Below are 20,896 nucleotides of genomic sequence, written 5' to 3' on the forward strand. Positions count from 1 at the left end.
CAGTGAAGAGTGAAGGGAAGGCCGGGTCACATAGGGCGTAATGTCATGAATACATAATACGCGGCTCGATGTGCCCAGTGCTTACATGGTGTTCCATGAATTAAAAAAACACTGCAGGAAACCCATCCATCCGTCCAGCATTGACCATTGTTGAATCAAAGTGATTTACTGTGTGTATGCCATGGGGGCAGTTGTTTCTGACAGCTGCAGGCATATCCAGCCAGACAAACTTCATAAACAGGCCTTGTTCGTCAGAGTCGGAGTTCAGAGGAGTTCTGTCTCATCGTCAGCGGCACAGTTTCCTCTAAGCTCGCAGTAGCAGGATGTGCCAAGGTGTGCCACTCAGATATCTCAAAGCAAAACGCATGCAAGGTGCAAGGTGTCCGAAAACTCTGGAATCATAGGGGTAAGGAAACACCATGTGTGTTTTCTGAAAAGCAGTTTTGATACTGCTTTGGTTTGAGGTGTCCCCTATGACTCCAAACTTTGGGACGCCCTCTATTTTCAAGGAAACTGACAGCGGTCTTAAAACATGTGTTAGAAACATTTTCAGTCAGCGCAGTCTCAGGTCCGCTCCGCTTGACCCTGTGATGAACAACTTTGGCCGAAGACGCTGACAGAAACCAATAAACAGCAAATACTTGGCTATCAAAGCAGCACAAGGATTGCATTATGCATTAATTTCTGAACTTTGTCCGACCTCACGCCGCCTCCACCCGTCCACAGCCACGAGGAAAACAAAACAGGTTAACCGTCACCCTCCTCGCACGTTGGAGAGGAAAAAAAAAAAAACCCGTCTGACTTAGTGTCTTAGTTTGGGCGTATTAAAAGGCGCGCGCTCTCCCTTTTTTCACGCCGTTCTGCCGAGTGATCTCGACAAATCTCTCAAATCATCAGGGTGATCAGCTGTGGGAAGACAGGATCACGATCGCAGTCTGGATAAAGAAAAGGCAGATGCTCCAAGACAGAGAGACTTGTTGCCAGGCAGCAGCTTTATCCTTGACCAGAAAGAAACACAAGGCTTCAGATACGCTCCTGCCACACAAGCCCGCATTTCTCAGTTGTCAGGCTCGGCCACCTCGGTGTGCGGTTGTGTTTTGACTCGGTGCCGTTTGCTGCACTAGTAAAAAAAAAAAAAATCTGACAGCTCCAGTCGAGCAAAAACCGCCATAAAATCCTGTTTGATCAAAAAAAAAAAAAAAAAACACAGCTAAATATGAATTCTTCCCGGGTCTACTTTGCCAAGCCGTGACAGTCTGTTCTCTATCCAAACGCTTGGCCACAGAATGAGACACATCCTTCTCATCTGTGGGAGAGAAACTAGACTGAATCAGGCCTTCTGGGCCGTTCCCTTGGCTCATCGTTACATGCCACGAAGCTCATACCTGTAGCGGCCTGCTTACCATCTGCTCAATCTATTTTTGCTGCATCATTCATAAAAAATCCCCTGCAGGCACACTTAAAACCGCAAGCTCATTTGGCCAATAAGCGGCAAGTCAATGAAACAGTCCGGTATTGCATCGTTTCACAAAGGAATGTCTCAAAATGGTTTCTTGAGGAGTGAATACTGGGTGCAAAATACAGTCATTCAATGAATATCTATGGCTATCCGGGGAATAAATAGATTAAACCAAGAGTAGACAGACTACTTCATAAATTCTGATGGTTCAATTTGGAAAGGCTTTCATAAACGCATTTCGGTTCGCGTTTAAGATTAACGATAAAAAAGATGAGAGCCGCACACTCTTGCTCCAGTGCATCATTTAATTATCAAACACTGACGTTTTTCAAGGTGAATGATTACTTACCCATGGTAATAGTTTCTTTTGATAAGGCCAAATGGAGTTGTACGGAATTCATTTATATATGAGCTTCTGCAAAGACGATGACATTCAGACAAGGATAAATGGGAGAGGAGCGTGTTCTGTTAACAACACAGGCCTTAAAAGTGTTTTTTTTTTAGTGGAAGTGAGATTAAACACACTTTGTCTGTAGTTTCACGCTCTTTAAGGAAGTTCATACAGGTTTATCTCAACCCGAAGCGCATTGCCAATCACTCAGACTTACTTAAGAGAGACTTTACAGACTCTATGGCATATTATACAAAGGTAAGACCTACTTTGGGTTGGCGAAGAAAATAACAAACGCGGAAGGCAAAACTCCAAATATCTTTGGAGAAAAGGGGAATATTACTTGCAAATTGTTTACCCTTTAAAGATATTTACTCCTAGTATACTCAAAAATCAGCAATGCTTCAAACTTAAATGAAATAAAAAGGCATAAGGTTCCTTTTGATCGTCCCTGTATGAGAACTGTAAAATAATAACTGATGGTTAGCCTAATAAGTCTTTGAGACTAGATCAGACTTGTTCTCAATCACTATAATAAAGGTGAGGTCACTATAGTAAAGATGATTAAAAGCAACATGAAGAAATAACCGCCTTTTAATCTTTCACATGAAAGAATGGGGGAAAGTTTCTTAAATAACTTCATTCCTTAAAGGGGAAATAAGTAGGGTTTTTACTGTCCCATAGCATAAATTGACCATTATAGTGTATATCTTGAGGGGGTTGATCAATACAATGACTCATCGATTACATGGTAAAAGCACCTGGCAAAGCGTTGAGATTTCACACTCTGTTTTGGAACAAAAATTCCCCACCCATTGGAGTTCCAAGACACTCATTACTGAAAACATGCAGTAACTAGATGGAGTATTGGGTTCTAGTGCTTGTTCACTCCAGATATCTTTGCTCGACATCGCTCTCTGCCTTGATTGTGCTGATGCTGCTGTGTTGACCGTGTTATCAGCATCACCATCTTGCATTGTTAATTTACGGTAAGTGCGTCTTTGTTTTGCAGAGATGCAACTTTGCAGAGATTTCGCACAAAGCCAGTTGGACTGGAGCACTGTTGAGTCCAAGCATTCTTGGAAAGAGAAGTGGCAGCTCTACTGAAATAAATGCATGATTCAGAGCTGTATATTCTCTAGGTTACCACTGTTCACTCAGCACAGGCACCCAATAAAATAGCACTCAACACACAACTGATCGGACACAAATTGTTGCATTGATCCAAAGATCCACTAACTGCAGAGGAGGAGGAGGAGGAGAAGGTTTGCACAGCACCTAAAGGAACAAAATGATCAGCTATAATAAAGGGAGGCTTGCCATGTTGGCTCTATTAAGGCCTAGTCAGCAGAATGGAAAGGGCAAGACTAGTAGAGTAATGTTATCATATCATAATGTTATCATAACAATACACACCATAGGCTTGAAAGTCCAATCAACAGTTCAACGAACACTAAGCCCGCTATCAAACTGAAGCCAAACGGACGACTAATTCAGAAATCCCACTGGACTCCACACAAATCAACAATACTACTACAGCATAATACAGGCAATAACAAGTTATCAGTTGAATGCACGCTTATGAAGATTAGATTTCAGTTACAGGGCATGTGAATCATATTTCCTCGGCTGAGTTCAAAGTCTTTCATCTCGACCTCAGAACAGTGGCGGCTTGCTTTTCAAGTCCACAGTGTGAGATCGCTGTTATGTTACTATGTTTTGATTCATAGAAACTTTCCTACAAGCTACCTAAATTACTTTGTATTTATATACTACATCTGTTCCTAGTAAGGCCCCTTGGCTAGGCTTATATGCTGATTCATGACAAGTATCGCTCACCCACAAACAAACCGTCAGTACAAGTACAACAAAAGCTGAAGTTATGTTTCAAGATCCATGTTTCCCGTGACAGTGAAGGTTATGTTCAGAGCTGCAAGCCTATACAAATTGCAGAGATAGGCTATGCAACATTAAGACTGTAAGACTGTTTGCGTGCCGTTGAAAGGCATTAAGCCTATCAGGGAAATGTCACTCAAATTCTGAGTCATTACCCAGCAAGCATTTGACAGACGGCGACATGCAAGAGGTGGTCAAGATCAAACAAGCACATTATGACACAGTAGAAGTTCCTATAAACTCCTATAAAAGTTATTGGCCTTTTATTAAATCTTTTATTAAATCTCATATATCGGCTAGCCAATGATGTCACCCTCCGAAATTATGACCATAATGTTTAATGACATACTTGAAACACTGAACACTTTCAAATTTGTCACATTTTTTGCCATGAAAATGGACAAAGTTAAAGATATTGAAATGAAAATATCAGCTATTGGCAGCTTCAATCCAAAAATAAGACACAAGATAAAATAAGTTAAGATAAGATAAAATAAAATAAGACTAAGACTAATTCCAATCAACTCTGTTGATATGGCAATAAACTATTGAATCTTGAATCTTGAAATCTTGAAAATATTGGTATAGGCCTTCAAAATCCAATACTGGTCCAATTGCTCAGTCAACCATGTCATAGTATGAAAAAAAAAGCATAACACATGGCCACCATTTTTTCATACTGATGCTAGGTATTTGTTATGACAATGGTATCCCAGACTTGCTATATTCAATATAGCTGTGTTATGGCTCAAATGAAGCATCAGGACAAGCAGCTAAATAATAGCTACATAACACTGACCAAGGTAAATCTGTTTCATTAGCTTTTGAAGTTCAACATCATCTGCTAATGGCCCACAAAAAATGGCTCACAGAAAATTTGCATTTTCTTTTTTGGGAAATGTCAACCTATTTCTGCACGCTGGGCCATAAACAATTTTAGAACGTATCGCACAAAGGACAAGGTTAGGAGCATATGAATCGACTCTTTCCAGCGCACCCACTGAGAAATCAATCATGCCCTAAGAACCGGGCTTTAGCTACATTAGGCAATTCAGAATGTAGGTGGAGGGGTACGATGCCGCCTACATAAATCACAAACAACAGAAATACATCGAGCGTTCTGGCGTAGCGGCCGAAAACCTTGAACTGTCATGTCATCAGTAGTAGACTACAGCACACAATGACTCAGCTTGTCAGACTTTTCTTTACTCATAGCTGCTGTTGTCGGTCTGTGATACCTAGAATAACCTGCACTGCCCTGGAGGATGATCACAGCCTTATTTGTGACTGCACACTTTGAGCAACAGGATCAACAAGTCACCGGAAGTCCATTCATGTCCTATAGAGCTGACTGAACTGGGAAACTCAGCAGATTTTTTGGATTATTGCAGATGCAATGATTGCAGATGCACGTAAATTTGCACCAGAACCTTTGTCATCCGCCTCTCTCTCATCATCCTTTCCTGTCTCTCTTCACTAGCGTCTACCTAATAAAGGCATCTAAGATCTTAAAAAAGAAAGTTCAAAGAGAGGGGGAGGCTTTCTGCTCGAATACAACAGAAGATTCCAAATGAAACATCAGCAGAACATAGGAAGCCGTCTGAAGAATACGACGCCTTGATCAAACAACTGTAAACTCCGGCGATTCGGGGGAAAACTGCACGGCAATTTCGCAATTTCAAATGTATTTATTTTTCTGATGAACTGCGCGGCCCCTAACAGCGCCTACAATTTCATGTAATAGTCGGGGGTTATGAATGACGCTTGTGAACGGACTGTCGTGGCCTGGGAAAAAATAGAGCCCCGGGTCCCTCAGCGGGCTTGACTCATTTACACCGCACAGCCAAATGTACCTCCTGTTGATAGGGACTGATTCATATATTACCATAGATTTGCCTCTTTATGCAGCTGCAGGCAACCTAACTGTCACTAATGCAGCAAAACTGGACAACTGAGGAGGACTTGCTATGTGTATGACAACACAATGATAATTTCCATGGTGAATATCTTGTTTGACCTCAACTGTGATCACAAGATGGTTCTCTGGTTCACAGTTGTACTTGATTTGCATCTCACGAAGCCAAGAGGCAAAATCCCATCTCCCCCGAAAGATCAGATACACAAATAAAGTGAGAGTCTCACTTTCAGGTGATCCAGTCATTCAACGAATCTAACAGCTAACTGAATAGTCTATAGTCAGGGGAAATGACAGCAAGGGAGCATTTCTAGGAAACAGATTAGAAAAAAAAGTGTTGGCACATATGTACATCGTAATGAAATATTGTCTGTTAGAGTCAAATAAGACTATTAAGCCTGTATGCTAGTTCATTTTCCAAAGTTTATTTACAGCCATTGGCTGACGCATTCAAAACAACCGCTGAATAATCCATTTGTCACATTTCCCCTGCATGTTTAAATCGCAACTTCAGTTTTCGTTTGATTAATCACACAGCCGTAGAGAAAACACCTACTATTTTAGAAGCAAATACTGCCTGAGAAATGTGGTATATACACAGTATGTTTCTATCATTTTGTTTCACTCTTAATCATATGTTGACTGTTGTGTTTTTTACCGGCGAGCGGGAAATCCTGTGCAGTTCATTTGTAAAAAAGGCGACATAATTAGTAAGGCCATAGGTTACACCTTAAACTACAACAGTTAGATTTGTTGTCACCCACACACTGGGCGACAACAAATCATGCGGCACATACTTAATGCCAGACAGTGAAAAGTAATATTTTCACTATGTGGAAGAGATTTTATTTTGTTACATCTAGTGGGAAACGCTTTGAGGTATTCATAAGAAAGTGTGTAAGTGTTTACAGTAACTCAGGCATATGCTTGCTCAGGCTAGATACAGCTCACCAAGATGAGTGACAGGTGTTGGGGCGGGAACTCGACCGACTGAGCGGGAAGAGGGACTTACTGCCTCAAGGTGAAAAGTTGCATGTTGTAGCTTTGGATTCCATAACAAATCAAGCCATTACTTCCTGAGTGTGCGACTAACAACAAACATATATGGGAACAATTATAAGCCACAGAACCACCTTGGGAGCAACATGATCCAAGACTGCAAGGCCTTAGCAGGAGGAGGCCCAACCGAAACCAGCAACAACAGTTGACTAACATTCCTCTCAATGGACACATCATCACAATAATGCTTCCCACGTCCGTGTACGATGACAGAGTCTGGGCAGGCTCATAAATAATCACGAATAATCGCATCTTAAATCATGCGGGGCAGTAGGAGGGTTGAGAGGCGCACACAACGGAACATGTGTCCACTTGAGAATGTCATCACAAGTCAGAGCATTAAAACTTTGCATCCATTACTTTTGTTACATGTTTGTGGAGTATGAAATAGGCCAGTGATTCTCAACCTTTGTCATATCACGGACCCCTAATTTAGTCCACATTAGAGCCACGGACCCCCATTTGATGAGATTTTGTCTCACTTGACCCAAATCTGAGAATATTTTTATTGTTAGATATGATTTTATCCAGAATTCCATGACTATCTGTATTGTAGGTAGAGAGATAACAGTGAAACTATGATAAAAAATAGTCATTCTTTTACATTCTCTAATTGTGTTAACTACTTGTATATGAAATAATGTTGAAGTTTAACAATTTAGCGATTTGCTGGGGAACCCCCTCAAGGACCCCTGGTGGTCCCTGGACCCCACGTTGAGAACCACTGAAATAGGCTAGTGGATGGGCTTAATACTTATGAGTAAGGATGTTGGAAGGCAGCTCAAACTTGTTATACTGAAAGCCCCATTTCATTTTTTTATGTGCCTATAAGTAGACAAAATCTTCAGAACTCATTGCATATATGGCAATGGTGGAATGCCATATTGAATATGATTAAATACTAGACAATTTTAAACCTTCTTTAAAAAAGGTTTTATTGAAATTAACTTAAATATTTACATTATAGACACTCCTACTCAAAATGATTGTCTGGGCACACTTTTTTCGGCAAATGTCTGTATTAGAAAACGAATGGGAACTTTATTAGAGCTGAATGTAACCAACAGGGGCAGCGCGTGCCACAAATTAGCATACGGTATCTAGAAACTCTGGAGCACGTGCATTTCTGTATTCCTGCTTTCATAAAACCGTCGAATCATTTCTAATGGTTTAGTAAGTGGTCTAATAATTTATCACACTTGACCAAATAATCAAATGACGTTTATCATTTGTCCCCAGAAATGAAATAGATATACAGTTTTGGAGGCAAACGATATTCTGTGTATTGCTGTTGCTGCTGTGGCAAAGAAATGACCCCCCCCGGGGATTAATACAGTACCTACCTACCTACCTATTAAATGTTGGGACTACGCCATAATATTTAGGGGTTAATTTCGCTTAGCAAGAAGCAAGACTGGCCATGTATAAATTTTGACAACTGTCATTCTTGGGGTGGGGCATCCAGCTTGGCTCGAAAGCAGCCGAACAAGTTTCAACAACGACATCAAAAGGGAACTCCGTGTAACTACTGAGCTTAATACAAACGCGCTTTCCACCGATTTGCTCCCAAGCTCCGTGAATGTTGCTGCTGTTTGCATGCAAATTACATCATTTTATAAACCGATGTGGCTTAATATACGTTGGCTGCACAGTTGCAAACCTGAACCCTGTCCTGTGCGATGACGATTTCCACAGAACCTCGCGAACTGACTTCATTTTCACACAGCATACAAGCGGCGTAGGCAGACAGATGACCTGAAATACCCTCAGCAGCGAACTAATGCTGCCTTCAAGTGCTCCTTGTAAACTCCCGCTTCCGACTTCACAAGATGTAAATATGAATTGCGGCGGATTCGGGTGCCTTCTGGTCTAAAATAATAACAAAATGAGCCCTGTAGCAAAATTATTTTTTAGTTACTGATGTATTAATTTAGAAATCACTAACTTGGTGCTGTAGCAGCAGCAGGAGGAGAGAATTTGCTTTCATTTATAAGCCAAAAAACGTCGTCCGTTACACATCACTTGTAGCATCAATTGTTGACATGGCTTCTATGTTATCCACCCCCTGAACCTCACATCTCTGCAACTCGGGTATCAGAGAAAATCCCCCCACTGCCAGTCATATACCACCTTGTTGGGTCGTTCATGTGCGGTTTAACCACCGACTGTAAAAGTCGTCATTACTTCACATCTGAAGGCATTATTTGATCCACATACAAGTATCATGTCACCTACTATAACGCTGTCTACGGCACGGCATAAAGGACAATTAAGAATTATCTGTAAAATATGTCTAAACAAATATTTCAATCTGACTGTCAGCAACATGTAGTTGAAACCTCCTAATGCACATTCAGAAACAAATCATTTGCCCGAGCTAATGGCACATATTTTGTCAGCTCATGCATCACTTTTAGATAAGCAAACAACACAAATTATGTCTGAAATATCAGTGATAGACTATGGAATATAGCCTAATGTTTAGTAGTCCTACCTGAGGTTGATGTACTGTAAAGAGGTTTGCTTATTTAGCATGCCAGATGTTATCGATCGCTTCGGTGAAGTTCATATTGCCAAAGCGAGAGGAAATGTTACATCAGAAGTAGTGAGGTGGTGTAGCATATTTTCTATTATGTCTGACATATTTTAGGCCATATAAGTAAAAATTGACCAAACCTTGCCAGACGTCCATTATCCTAAGCTATCATTATACGCTAGGCTATGAGTGAGACGATAACTTAGGCCCATAAACCAACTCGCTGAAGTCTTCATAAAAGCTAGCTCAGATATGTGCGTTCTCTTATGGAGAGAGAGTTACGCCAAGTGCAATTAAAAAAATCAGTCAATTCCATGTGGCCTTGCTTCTAATTAAAATACGTACATCATAAAACATAATTCAAGACCTTTTATGAATCGTTAGGAGCCATTATTTAATTCGGCACAAATCTAATACAGCAAGCATCACTTATTAGAATACAATTTTAACTTTTAGAAGGGATTTGCCTTTTATTCCAGCTATCTCATTCCACCAAAATAACACCTTGGAGGGCGGTAGCGAGCAGTGTGAACCAATTATAAAGTTGAAATTTTACTGTAATAAGGTGCTGCTTGATGGATAACCTCTACGCCGAATTTACCAAAAGACCCAAATAATTCGTTCAAGGTCTTTACTCGTGTTCTACGAAGTACGCAACGTCTGCCGATAAGCAAGGCAGCATTACATTGCGGTTTTTTTAATGGAGTTCGGCTTTACTTGTTCCCTCCATAGGAGAGAACGGAACATTTTGGGGGCTACATAAAAGCATGAACATTTAGCCTGGAATTGCATGGCCACCTACTAGTGCCCTGTTTTTGGTGAGGCTGTCATTAGGCTATGTTGTCAAAAATAACAACAAAAAATGGAACATACCGCATATGCAATTCGAAGCTCGTGTCCAAATATTATTTTGAGTCCCAGTGCCTGTGCATTCCTTCTCAACTGGAACCAGTGTTGATCTCCGTCGGCTAAACTGAACGGGACGCAGCGCCAGGCTTTAACCTGAAATGACCCGCTCTGGTGTTAACGCAGGCGAACGCTGTGTGTGTGCGTATGTGCGCGCGTGTGCGTGTATGTGTAATATACTGTATGCTGCTACAAGAGTCTCTGGTCTGGAAGCAAAAACTTCAACATGGAGCCGAAAACAAAACAAACAAAAAAAAACAACACTAACGAACTGACAATTGCACCGCTCGGATTGATCGCTATGGGGAATCAGAGAGCTGAATCACTAGCAGGAACCAAAAAAAAAAAAAAAAAAGCCTCGCCCTTACTACAAACTCTCAAGTTTTTTCTATGGTGGTTGGCTGTTTTTACAGTACATGCTCAGCCAGCAGACAGTAAATGCTCTAAGTTGCGCGCGCGCTCGTGTGTGTGTAGCCTATGTGGGCGCGGGCGCGCGTGTGTGTGTGTTTTAAGAAAATCATGCGTTGTGGGTAGCCTGATCAATCACGTTTGATGTTCAGGATTTTAATGAAATCATAATAATCATATTCTTAGTACAATATCATTCATTATATAATAATATTATTATTATTATTATTATTATTATTATTATTATTGTTATTAACAATAGACAATTAACAATAACAATATGTCAATTCGTGTATTGTCTTTTTTATTCTTATTAATTTATTAATTGTGATTGATATATTAACTGAATAATTTTCACATTCATTCACATATACAATTGTTGCAGAATGTGATTTTACTTTTTTTTTAGTAAAGGGCATCCATCTCCTGAATGCTCCCTGATGGGATTTGTTTTAGATATGGCTTCCAAATACAGGCTGATTTTTGCTTGATCTTTGCTCTGCATTATCATGATAAAAACTAAAAGATCAAATGGATTCACTTAGGTTAAGGTGGAGAGTGCCACACCTTGCCATACCCAAGTGACGACCATGAGTAGTGGTCACTTTCCTTTTTTTTTTTTAATTAAGACTAATTCATTTAAATTCATACATTTTGCATGATTATACATTATTTTATCTGGTATCACATAGAAACATAATGGTTCTTAACTGGTTCCTTTAAAGGCTGTGTGGTTCCACAGAGAACCATCACCTGCTAAAGAACCTCTTTTAGTGGATGGTTCTTCATGTTCCTCATGGTTCTTTGGGATATTAAAAGGTCCTTAATTGTTATTTGAGTTATTGGATGGTGGGTGATGGCATACATTTGGAAAATAAACACACCCTGCAGAGATGGTTCTTTAAAGAACCTTGATCTGAAATGGTTCTTCTATGACGTCACTCCAAAGAACCATTTTTGGTTCCAGTTGGCACCCTTATTTTTCTGTGTACTGTGTCACTGGCATTCCACCTACTATCAATACCAGTCAATACCACCATCTGAATTGCCTGATTAGCCTACCTGGTACTAGATTATGCAGCAAGTCTCAGGATATGTCTGTTCACACAACATCAGATGATCACTGGTGTAGTCCTGGACATATAGAGATTAGTCACAGTACCTGCCTGCCCTAACTTTATCATGACAGCTCTTCATTCTTTTCATGCTTCTCTTCTGCCTATGTTCCTCCCTCTCAGCTAATCATATTGTAAGCATGGTATCTATTTAAAGTAATAATCCATGATATTTTCATGTAAATAAATGACATATAACACAATAGTGATTCAACCTATATCCAGTTCATGAAAGCTTTTCCATTTGCTGTTCTAAACTCTTTCCTGGGAGAAATCCTCTGCTGCACGGGGCGCGACGAACGTTTCCGGTTTGTTTATAATAAACAGAAGAAGAAGAACTGGGTAGTTAGCGTGAGCGGAGATAGCCACCATGGCTGAACACACAAAGAAAAGAGAAACTCAAACTGCATCAGCAGAAAATCTAAGGAAAAAGACATCACAGTACTGGATACAGTGTTTGATTGACAGGTGAAGTGCAGTGCAGAAACACCACGGCGATGAGCGCTGAGCACCAAAGATGGAGACTAAATTAAAAAACAAAACAAGAATCTTGTGGATTACCACAAATTTGTATTACTCCCAGGGAATGTTCGCTGAGTACGCATGCTCTTTCTTTTTCTTTTTTCAGGAACGCCCTGCTTTGCATTCATACACTTTGCACACAGTCACATCTACAGTACAACCACAGTCTTCTGCTGCTGGCCACTGAGCAGCTGTACTGGAGCAGCTGGGGGTTAAATGTCTTACTCTGAGGCACCTCATGTTACTCATTCACGATTTCCCCTGCCCTGGTCCAAGGATTCAAACTGGTGACCCTTGAATCACAAGCCTGCTTCTGTAATATATTAGCTGAGGTGCTGTTACAGTTTCTCTCTTGGCAGAATCACAGCTCCCCAGTAAATTATTAGTGCTGGGCTTTCAACATCTTCTGGCAGCCGTTTGTATTTATCTCTCCCTATCATGCATGCCTTGCATGGAGCTGATCGGTTGGTGCAGGGCCTGTTTACTCTCTTATATATCAACTTTGCTTTTTATGTTTGACTTGGTAGTACTCCAAGTGTGCTGTGGTGCAGGCAGCAATGCAGTCGTCCAACTCTTTTTTTTACGCAGGGCTCGGGGGGCCTCAGCCAGACCGGGGGGGAACGAAGTCTGTGTGGGCATCGGTTCATCAAACATTCATGTACATGATCACTAGTATGTGTCTGAAAGGTTGAGCGTTAACGTGGCCGGGGAAGGCTAGATTATCTACCGCTTTAAGGAATTTCAACTGCTGCAGACATAGGAGAACGGATGGAAAGCCCCATGTTTTATCCAATTGAGAAATCTAAGGGAGAAGGCTCCAAGCTGGACTAGTTCTTTTGTGATGAAATGTTATAATTTACTCTTTCCGTGTCCCCGCTTTCCCTCAACCTGCCTTCGTCAAATTACGACGGATTTCTCCCCGTATGATTGTGGAACGTGTCTTGGTGCAAAATGGCGGCTCTAGAAAGAAGCCCTCGCTCTTTGATTCTGAGGGACTGACACCAAAACCTGACGTTTACCGCTTATGTTTTACACCCTGAAACATTTTCTCATATCAAACTCCATTGTAGCTGCTGGAAATATCTTGATGTCTTCTACTGTACATAGGGCCAATTAAACAAACCAAGGGTGACCAAGTCAACTTTGCTTGAATCCCAAGTCAAGTCTCAAGTCTAAATGTAGAACAGCAAGTCAAGTCAGAACAAATCAAGAGTCCAGTATCAATTTAATATCTTAAAGAAAACTAAATATCTAGGACTTTTCAATGCAATATGGTTTTAATAGGATAAAAACTTGGTTAAGAGCATCATGAGTTTGATTTCTATAATCGTCATCTGCTGGAACAAATCTCCTCACTTTCAATCTAAGTCCTTTACACAAACACAAGATCTCAAGTCAAGACTTTAGAAACCTTTTCAAGTCATCAAAGTACAAGTCAAAGTCAAGTCCCAAGTCACCAGAACCCAAGTCAAGTAAAGCCTCAAGCAATTAAAACTGTGACTCGAGGGTAACTTGAGTCCAAGTCATGGGATTCTTCCTTTAAGGTGCAGTTGAACAACTTGTTGCTGTTGAATATCTCCTAGTACAGTAAAATCTTGACAGAGAATTCAAGGTTAAAACACACACAGCCCGTATGCCCGCACCGCTCATATGTGGGGCATGAAGGAGAATACAAACACACCAGGAGGACAGGCCAATCCACAGCAGTGTAGACCACATGACCTCTTGCTGTATGCTGGTTGATGTTTAAGGGGAAAAAAAACAGCAGGGTGTGTTTGCATCAAGTCTGAGAAGAGGAGCGTGTCACTGATCTAGGGGTCATATCACTGGCCAGGTCACACGAGTGTAAGAGGGTGACTGGGTTCATATTGGATCTTTGACTTGGTGATGCTAACAGCAGCAAGTCCAGATTTCTTCCAGAATAGATTTTCTTGTGGGTGAAGAATTCTTTATCTTTTTTCCCCTTATATTATTATATTTATTTATTATATTATATCATTTTGCAAACCCCATTACTGTTACTTGATATTTAATCTCAAAATTATATAGTTAAATTAATTTCCCACAAGAATATTGCCAAAATAGTTAAATTATAAAATGTTCAGAGATTTATGGATTATTGCTAATGTTTCTATGGATGAATGTAGGTTGATTGAACTTGTTTTTGTTTTTTTAATTTACTCTCCATCTTAGTTCTAAGCACTCATTGCTGTGGTGTTTCTGCACTGCTCTTCCCAGAGATCAACAGTGTGTCCAGTACTGTCACGTCTTTCTCCTTGGATTTTCTGTTGATGCAGTTTGAGTTTCTGTAGGTGGCGCTCTGTTCTTTGTCTGTTCAGTCATGGTGGCTATCACTGCTCATGCTGACTACCCAGTTCTTCTCCTGGTTAACTCAATCCCAGTTCTGTTAATTAAAACAGCATTTTTAGTGTTGATAATGATCATCTTGTGGGTCACCTGTATACTTACCTACATCTTGTTGCTACTAGTTTGACTGAGGACATACTATGGAGACAAAGTTTGGCCGGAGGACTGTACAGCCTCCTGACTACAAACTGGAAGCCCAGATGTGCCACCATGCTAACTTTCCCAGCGTACTCCAAACAAATTGTAAACATAAAACGCATTACATCCTGTGCGGCAGAAATGTTTTCCCTGGAAAGACCTACAGTACCAGACACCAAGTGTCAGCAAATGTAAAAGCTTTGAATCTGTTAGATTTTTCAGAACAGCGTGCTTAACCAGTGGCACTGTAATCTGACACTATGAAGACCTTTGAGAGGCTGGTCCTGCATGCACCTCAGACACGTGATGAAGAACTCTGTGTATGTTTTCATTCCAGGCCAACATGGGCATGGCTGATAGCATCTTATACCTGCTCCACAGGGCTCGTTCCCACTGAAGAGTCCTGGCAGAATGATGAAAATCATGTCCTTTGATTCCTCCAGTGCTCTCAACTCTATCCAGCCCCTCCTGCCCCGGGAGAAGCTCAGAGCAATGCAGGTTGGCAACACCATGGTTTCTTGAATTACAGGTTATACAGTTATACAGATATTTCTAGTAGGCAGAGCTGCTCTGGAGGCAGAAATAATCTTACCTGTTGAGTAAGACTGTGAACGCATATGACACTGCTTCGTTTTTCAGTTATTTTAAATAGTTTGGTTACAGCAGGTGTGCATCTCCAAACTATGCTTCTCATGTTTGGACCACGGCGCCTTTTGGAGTGCTGTGTTCCAAGTAGAACATGTCTCAACTTTACCATGTTGTGTCATGTCATTTCATTTCTCCGTCCAAAAGAAAGAAAGAAAAAAGAACAGCAGTGCCTGGAGGGTTGTATTAGATTAAATTAAAACCACAGTTGGAGCACAATTACATAGGTGGGCAAACTTGAATGGCAAAGAAAGGACTCAAAATACAAATATAAATGGCAATTGTTTAAATATTCCTTCATAACCATGGCATTCATGATCTTGGTCTAGCTAACAGGCATGCTTAGATTGCTACAGGCTACAAGCTAAGCTAACAAGCTAACCTAGATAACTTAGTATTAGGCTACATTATTAGTTGGTGTACACAACGTGATGGCTCCATGAACTGTCAACGACCACCTGGGCAACAATTTGCTGCTCCGTTGGCAACAATGTGGCTTGGACCATTTTGTAGTTTCTGTAGCCCGTAATTTGAACGTATCATTAGCCTCAGCCAAATTCTACCTTTCCTGTTCCCCCTCTACACTTAAGATTCCAGATTCAGCTGTGGGTCATGACATGTCTTAAAGGTCCCATATGGTGTAAAACAGGATTTCCGTTGCCTCTAAACAAGGTGAAAGTATCAAAACGCACGGTCGCCAACTAAATCCACACAATCCATATTAGAAAAGCGAGCCTCTAAACGAGCCGTTTGGACTTCCGTAACTTTGTGGCGTCACAAAGGTTCGCTCATTATAATTTTTGTAAGAAATAATAAACTAACAAAGTGTTTTTTCAAAGCAGTTGAGCGGTTGTCATTGTTTATTACCGGAGAGTTTTCCCTACCTGTAGCTGCCGGGCCGCGGTGTCTCACATTTCACTCTTGAAACGGTTAGCCAATCAGAACAGAGGGGTCGTTAATATTAATGAGCCTTAAAGACACAGCGACAGAAACAGCCTGTTCTTGGTAAGGCTCAGAGAGATGCTGGAAAATGAACGTGTAAAAATGGATTGAGAGTGTTTTTGGATACCACACAAACAGACATAAAATAAAACACTGGAAAGTGTAGAATATGGGACCTTTAACCTTCTCTGATGAGTCCTCTATTTCAGGATGCATCAGGAGGAGTAAAAAGTCTGGAGGAGCGTTTCATCTGGTGGTGCAAGAAGAACCATTAGCAGCTCAACGTCAGTAAGACAAAGGAGCTGGTAGTGGATTTCTAAAAGATACCTTAACTTAACTTAGGGGTTCATATGAGTTAGGCAGGAGGGAGGTAATACCCATGTTAAGGCCACACATAAAAGTCTCTCTACTGCCTTCACTACACAACCCGCTCTGGTACAGAACACACTGGGCTCTGCTTGGGGTTTAGAACAGGTGTAAAGTGGAGTGATACATAAAGTAAAACGCCCCAGTTCTGTTATACTGTATCAGCACTCATGGAATGCCTACTGTCCAATTAAACTACTCGACCGGAACTAACTGTTGTATAATTATGAATAATAATGAAACGGGGTAAATTTTATAGAAAATACTACTCTCTCTCTCTCTCTCTCTCTCTCTCTCTGTCTGCATTGGCTGTTGCCAGGTTACGGAGTCGCTAGCGTATTTCCTGTTATAGTGTCGGAATTTTTGTTTCCATCACTATTTTGTTTTGTGTATCTTGTAATTACGCAAAAACACCTTGATCCACATCGCTATAGAATGTGAAAGAGTAAAATACACTGAAGCCTTTTCTACAGTATTTCTAATGTGTATAACCCTTTCTTCCAGTTTTGCACACAGTAAAACAAGTGGTCCCATGCTGTTTTACAAGCAAAAGTAAAATAAGCAAATTATCCACAGTATATATATTTTATACTGTCAACTGATCCACACAAGATCTCAATGCAGTATTGATAGCTGTTCTTAGTGTTTTCTGGGTCAGTGTGTAACTGACTACCTGACCAAATACTCTACTCAGCTGATGACATCATGTGCTGTTTTGGTTGACTTGTTGACTTGTTCCATTAAAGGTTTTGAAAGTTCAGTATTAAGAAATGCTTTTAATCAATTGTGAAAAACTGTAAAAATGGCAACTTCCATAAAACCATGGCCGTGAATGTGAAGCCAAATAAATATGGTTTGTCATTGTGTGAGAGAATTAATACATATTTTTATTATAGAGATACACATACTTACACATACTAGCACTATGGTAAATAGTTTTTTTCCTTGTTAAGCCAGGAGTGACACCTGTCCAATCACATTACTCGACCGGAACTAACTTAAATTATATAAATTATATAAATTATATAAATTATATAAGTTATATAAATCACTGATTCTCAACCTTTTTCACATCAAGGACACTAATTTAGTCCACATTAGAGCCACAGTAGGGCCCCCATTTGATGAGATTGTGTCTCTCGGACCCAAATATGAGAATATTTATATTGTTAGATATGATTTTGTCCAGAATTCCATGACTATCTGTATTGTAAGTAGAGAGATAACAGAGAAACTATAAAACAGTCATTCTTCTACATTCTCTAATTGTGTTAACTTCTTGTAAATAAAATAATGCTGAAGTTTAATAATTCATCAATTTGCTGGGGACCCCCTGGAACCCCCTCAAGGACCCCACGTTGAGAACCACTGATATAAATAATATACATTATTTATTACTGCTATTAGGGTGGCTAGTATAACTCCATACAATCCTGCAGATCCCAGAGCAGCTGTGAGGAGTCCAACTGCCCCCAGCACCATCGCCCCCATCATCGCCACACCAAGAGCTGCAAAACTCAGTGCAGCCTCCAGCAAGAGAGTCACTTTATTTCCACTCTTCTGTTCACTTGTAGTCTCTGCACCGGTTGCAAGCACAAGAGTTAGCGTCAAAGCCATACACACGACTAAATTATTGACTGAGAAGGAATCTCCATAAAAGGCCCCAGACTCCACTACAAATACCAGCACTGCAAGTGGCCAAAGTGAAGCCGGTTTTCCTGTTGACGATCCCAAGAAGATCCCAGAAGCTCCGGTGAGGCCCAACAGCAGTCCGACTTCTCCCCCTGCACCGAGACACCGTTCAGTCAGACCGAGAAGGCCTGTGTGTGGCACGTCCACATGTAGATTGTATAGGAGCACAGCGGCAGGGACAGATATCCACAAAGACAAGCCGTCTGCCTCCATGAAGCTGACTGACGCCGCCCCTAGAACAGCACCAACCACTCCGGTTAGCATCTCTACTATATACACCACAGAGCGAACTGTGAAAAACGTTTCATAGAAAAATGGATTCGCTCTAGAATGATATCCGCTTCCTAGTCCGAGCAGGAGTCCGGTCACCGCTACCAGCGACCCAAAACTCCCTCCACAGCAAGGGATACGCAAGGGACAATTGCTTCTCTAGGATCAGTGACCATGTATCCAACTGTTGCCATTCCTACCCAGACGCCGAGGAGCATCGTCATGAACGTCAGGGCAAGAAGGGAGAGCATCGCTGTGGCAGTGGCTAGTCTTGCCTTCTGTTGCTTTCTTATGGCGAGTAAGCCGACGCTGAGGATGAACCCCATCACAAAGAGACCACTCAGCCCCAAAACCATGAGAGTTATTGAGGCGGATCCAAGGAGCGCTCCAAACTCCAAACTCCAAATCCACATCCCAGCAATATTGCTAGCCCAGTGAAGCCTGTGCGTAGAACAGGTTGAATTTGCCTCTTCGCAATCATCGTCGCGCCACCGGATCCCACCGCAACTCCACACGCCGTAGACAGGAAGGCCAGGCCGAGCCCGAGAAACCACCCAAGAGAGACGCCAGTCCGCAGAGTCCTGTGACTTCGACGAGGTCGTTGTTGTGTTCCATCATTTATATTAGTGCTACTTTCTACCACTAGGCGGCACTGTCATAAAGTAGTTACTAGTTGAGACGCTGTATATAGACAGATTCAAGATGGCTACTACTGAATGCACGATGCTATGCCGCTACTGAGAATATGTTTTGCTTTGCTGTTAGCCTGTTGAAGTAAACGGCACTTGTTAAGAGTCCGGTGTTTTATTCATGAGCCTACACTACAGTCGTGAGCCTTAGAATACCAGGTTATCTCCACCGCCTCCGCTGCTTTTTTTACTGCCAGGCGCAGGGAAAAGCAAGCCACGCTCGTTTTCAGTAGCGCTCGCAGAGTTGACGCTGCCTCTGTGGGAAAGCGAGGAAACGTGTCAGTAGTCCACATCTACTCTCAGTAGGCCTAAACCTTTCTGTCTCTCTATCCTCCCCCCCCACTCACCCCAAAGTAACTTACCCATTGTCGAGGCTGCTTGTCGGTCCTCGGTCTGCCAACGAAGAGTTTACAAAGTAAAACAAAAACTGAACTGGCAAGAATTTCCAGCGAAGGTGTGGCATGGTGGAAGAGAAACTGAAAGAAAAGCATTTCTTTTGCTATGCCAGCTATTTTAAAGGAGCATAGCATAAGAAAAGTTTAAGATTTGTGTAATATACAGTATATACATTTGTACATATATGTATATATATATATACCTTGATGAAGTCATATTCTCGAGGTGTATGGTCACAAATGGTGGTTTTTATTATTTATTTATTATTAATTTATTAAAAAAAAAACCTACTATATAACCACCAATAATCATGCACTTTTTGTATAGAACTATTTCGAAATACTGAAATATTTGGAGGACATAGTGATGCATGTGGTGTACAGTTATCCACGTGTAAATTCTAACACTTTCTATACATATGAATGGCCTTCTGTAGGCACATTTGCTGTAAATTCACATTTTTTTCTTTGCATTCTCATATTTTTCTCATCTGGTATTTATTTCATATATCTTGATATTGTTATTTTTTGTCATAGATATTATTTCCAGAATCAACAGAAGAAGATATGTGATTGTTGCGGACATTATAAAATGCTTGATGTGAAACATGCCTTAACGAGGCAAAAAAAAAAAAAAAAAGTAACTATTTTATATCTTTCTGAGGATGATGAACTCTCTTAATGTCAGCAAGTCAGTGATGTCACTGTTGTATTGAGTCAGTACTAACCTAAATGTGTCTAACAAAGACAAACTTAACAGGCAAGGTCACTGGAGAGAATGGGACACAGTTAACCGACCTGTATGACAGACAGGTGCTGAGGAAGACAAACACCATCCTCAACCGTCATGACCGTGCTCTCCGGTTTGAGTCTGTGCTGCTTCCCCCAGGCAGGCTGTAGACCGCCTAGCCTGACACTAAACAGGTCAAACAACTCCTTTCTGCCTTATTCTATTACCCAGCTGATCTTATTTCAGGGATTCTGACGCTTACATGTCTTTTATGTGTTCGGTTTTTATCTACAGTGTTGTTTTTGTCTTTGTCTTTACCTGACCTGCATAACCAATTTCCCTTTGGGACAATAAAGAGGTTGAACTTGAACTTGTACTGTAATTCTCAGCAGCTCAGGTTCGTACATTAGGACAGTTATGTCATACACAATAGGGCTGAAAGGGGAGGAGGCAGT

At 41.0% G+C, this 20,896-nt stretch overlaps 1 protein-coding gene across 4 annotated transcripts in view; it reads right to left on the reverse strand.

Annotated features, from left to right (window-relative positions):
- The window catches only part of thrb (thyroid hormone receptor beta), a 97,430-nt gene extending 77,726 nt beyond the window's left edge, over positions 1 to 19,704 (reverse strand). The window contains exons 1-2 of one of the 4 annotated variants that reach the window (XM_071538389.1): positions 10,130 to 10,429; positions 9,215 to 9,228 (exon numbers count right to left, since the gene is read on the reverse strand). The gene's annotated coding sequence lies outside the window, so the exon portion shown is untranslated. Of the gene's footprint in view, positions 1 to 9,214; positions 9,229 to 10,129; positions 10,431 to 19,678 lie in introns of those variants that run through there. The other 3 variants (XM_071538547.1, XM_071538621.1, XM_071538317.1) reach the window with 3 other exon arrangements.
- Positions 19,705 to 20,896: the final 1,192 nt, after the last annotated feature.

The sequence above is a fragment of the Centroberyx affinis genome, unplaced genomic scaffold, assembly GCF_046629955.1.
Source record: "Centroberyx affinis isolate AG114_WGS23_722 - 3 ecotype Tasmania unplaced genomic scaffold, CSIRO-AGI_Caff_v1 ptg000018l_1, whole genome shotgun sequence".
NCBI lineage: Eukaryota > Metazoa > Chordata > Actinopteri > Beryciformes > Berycidae > Centroberyx > Centroberyx affinis.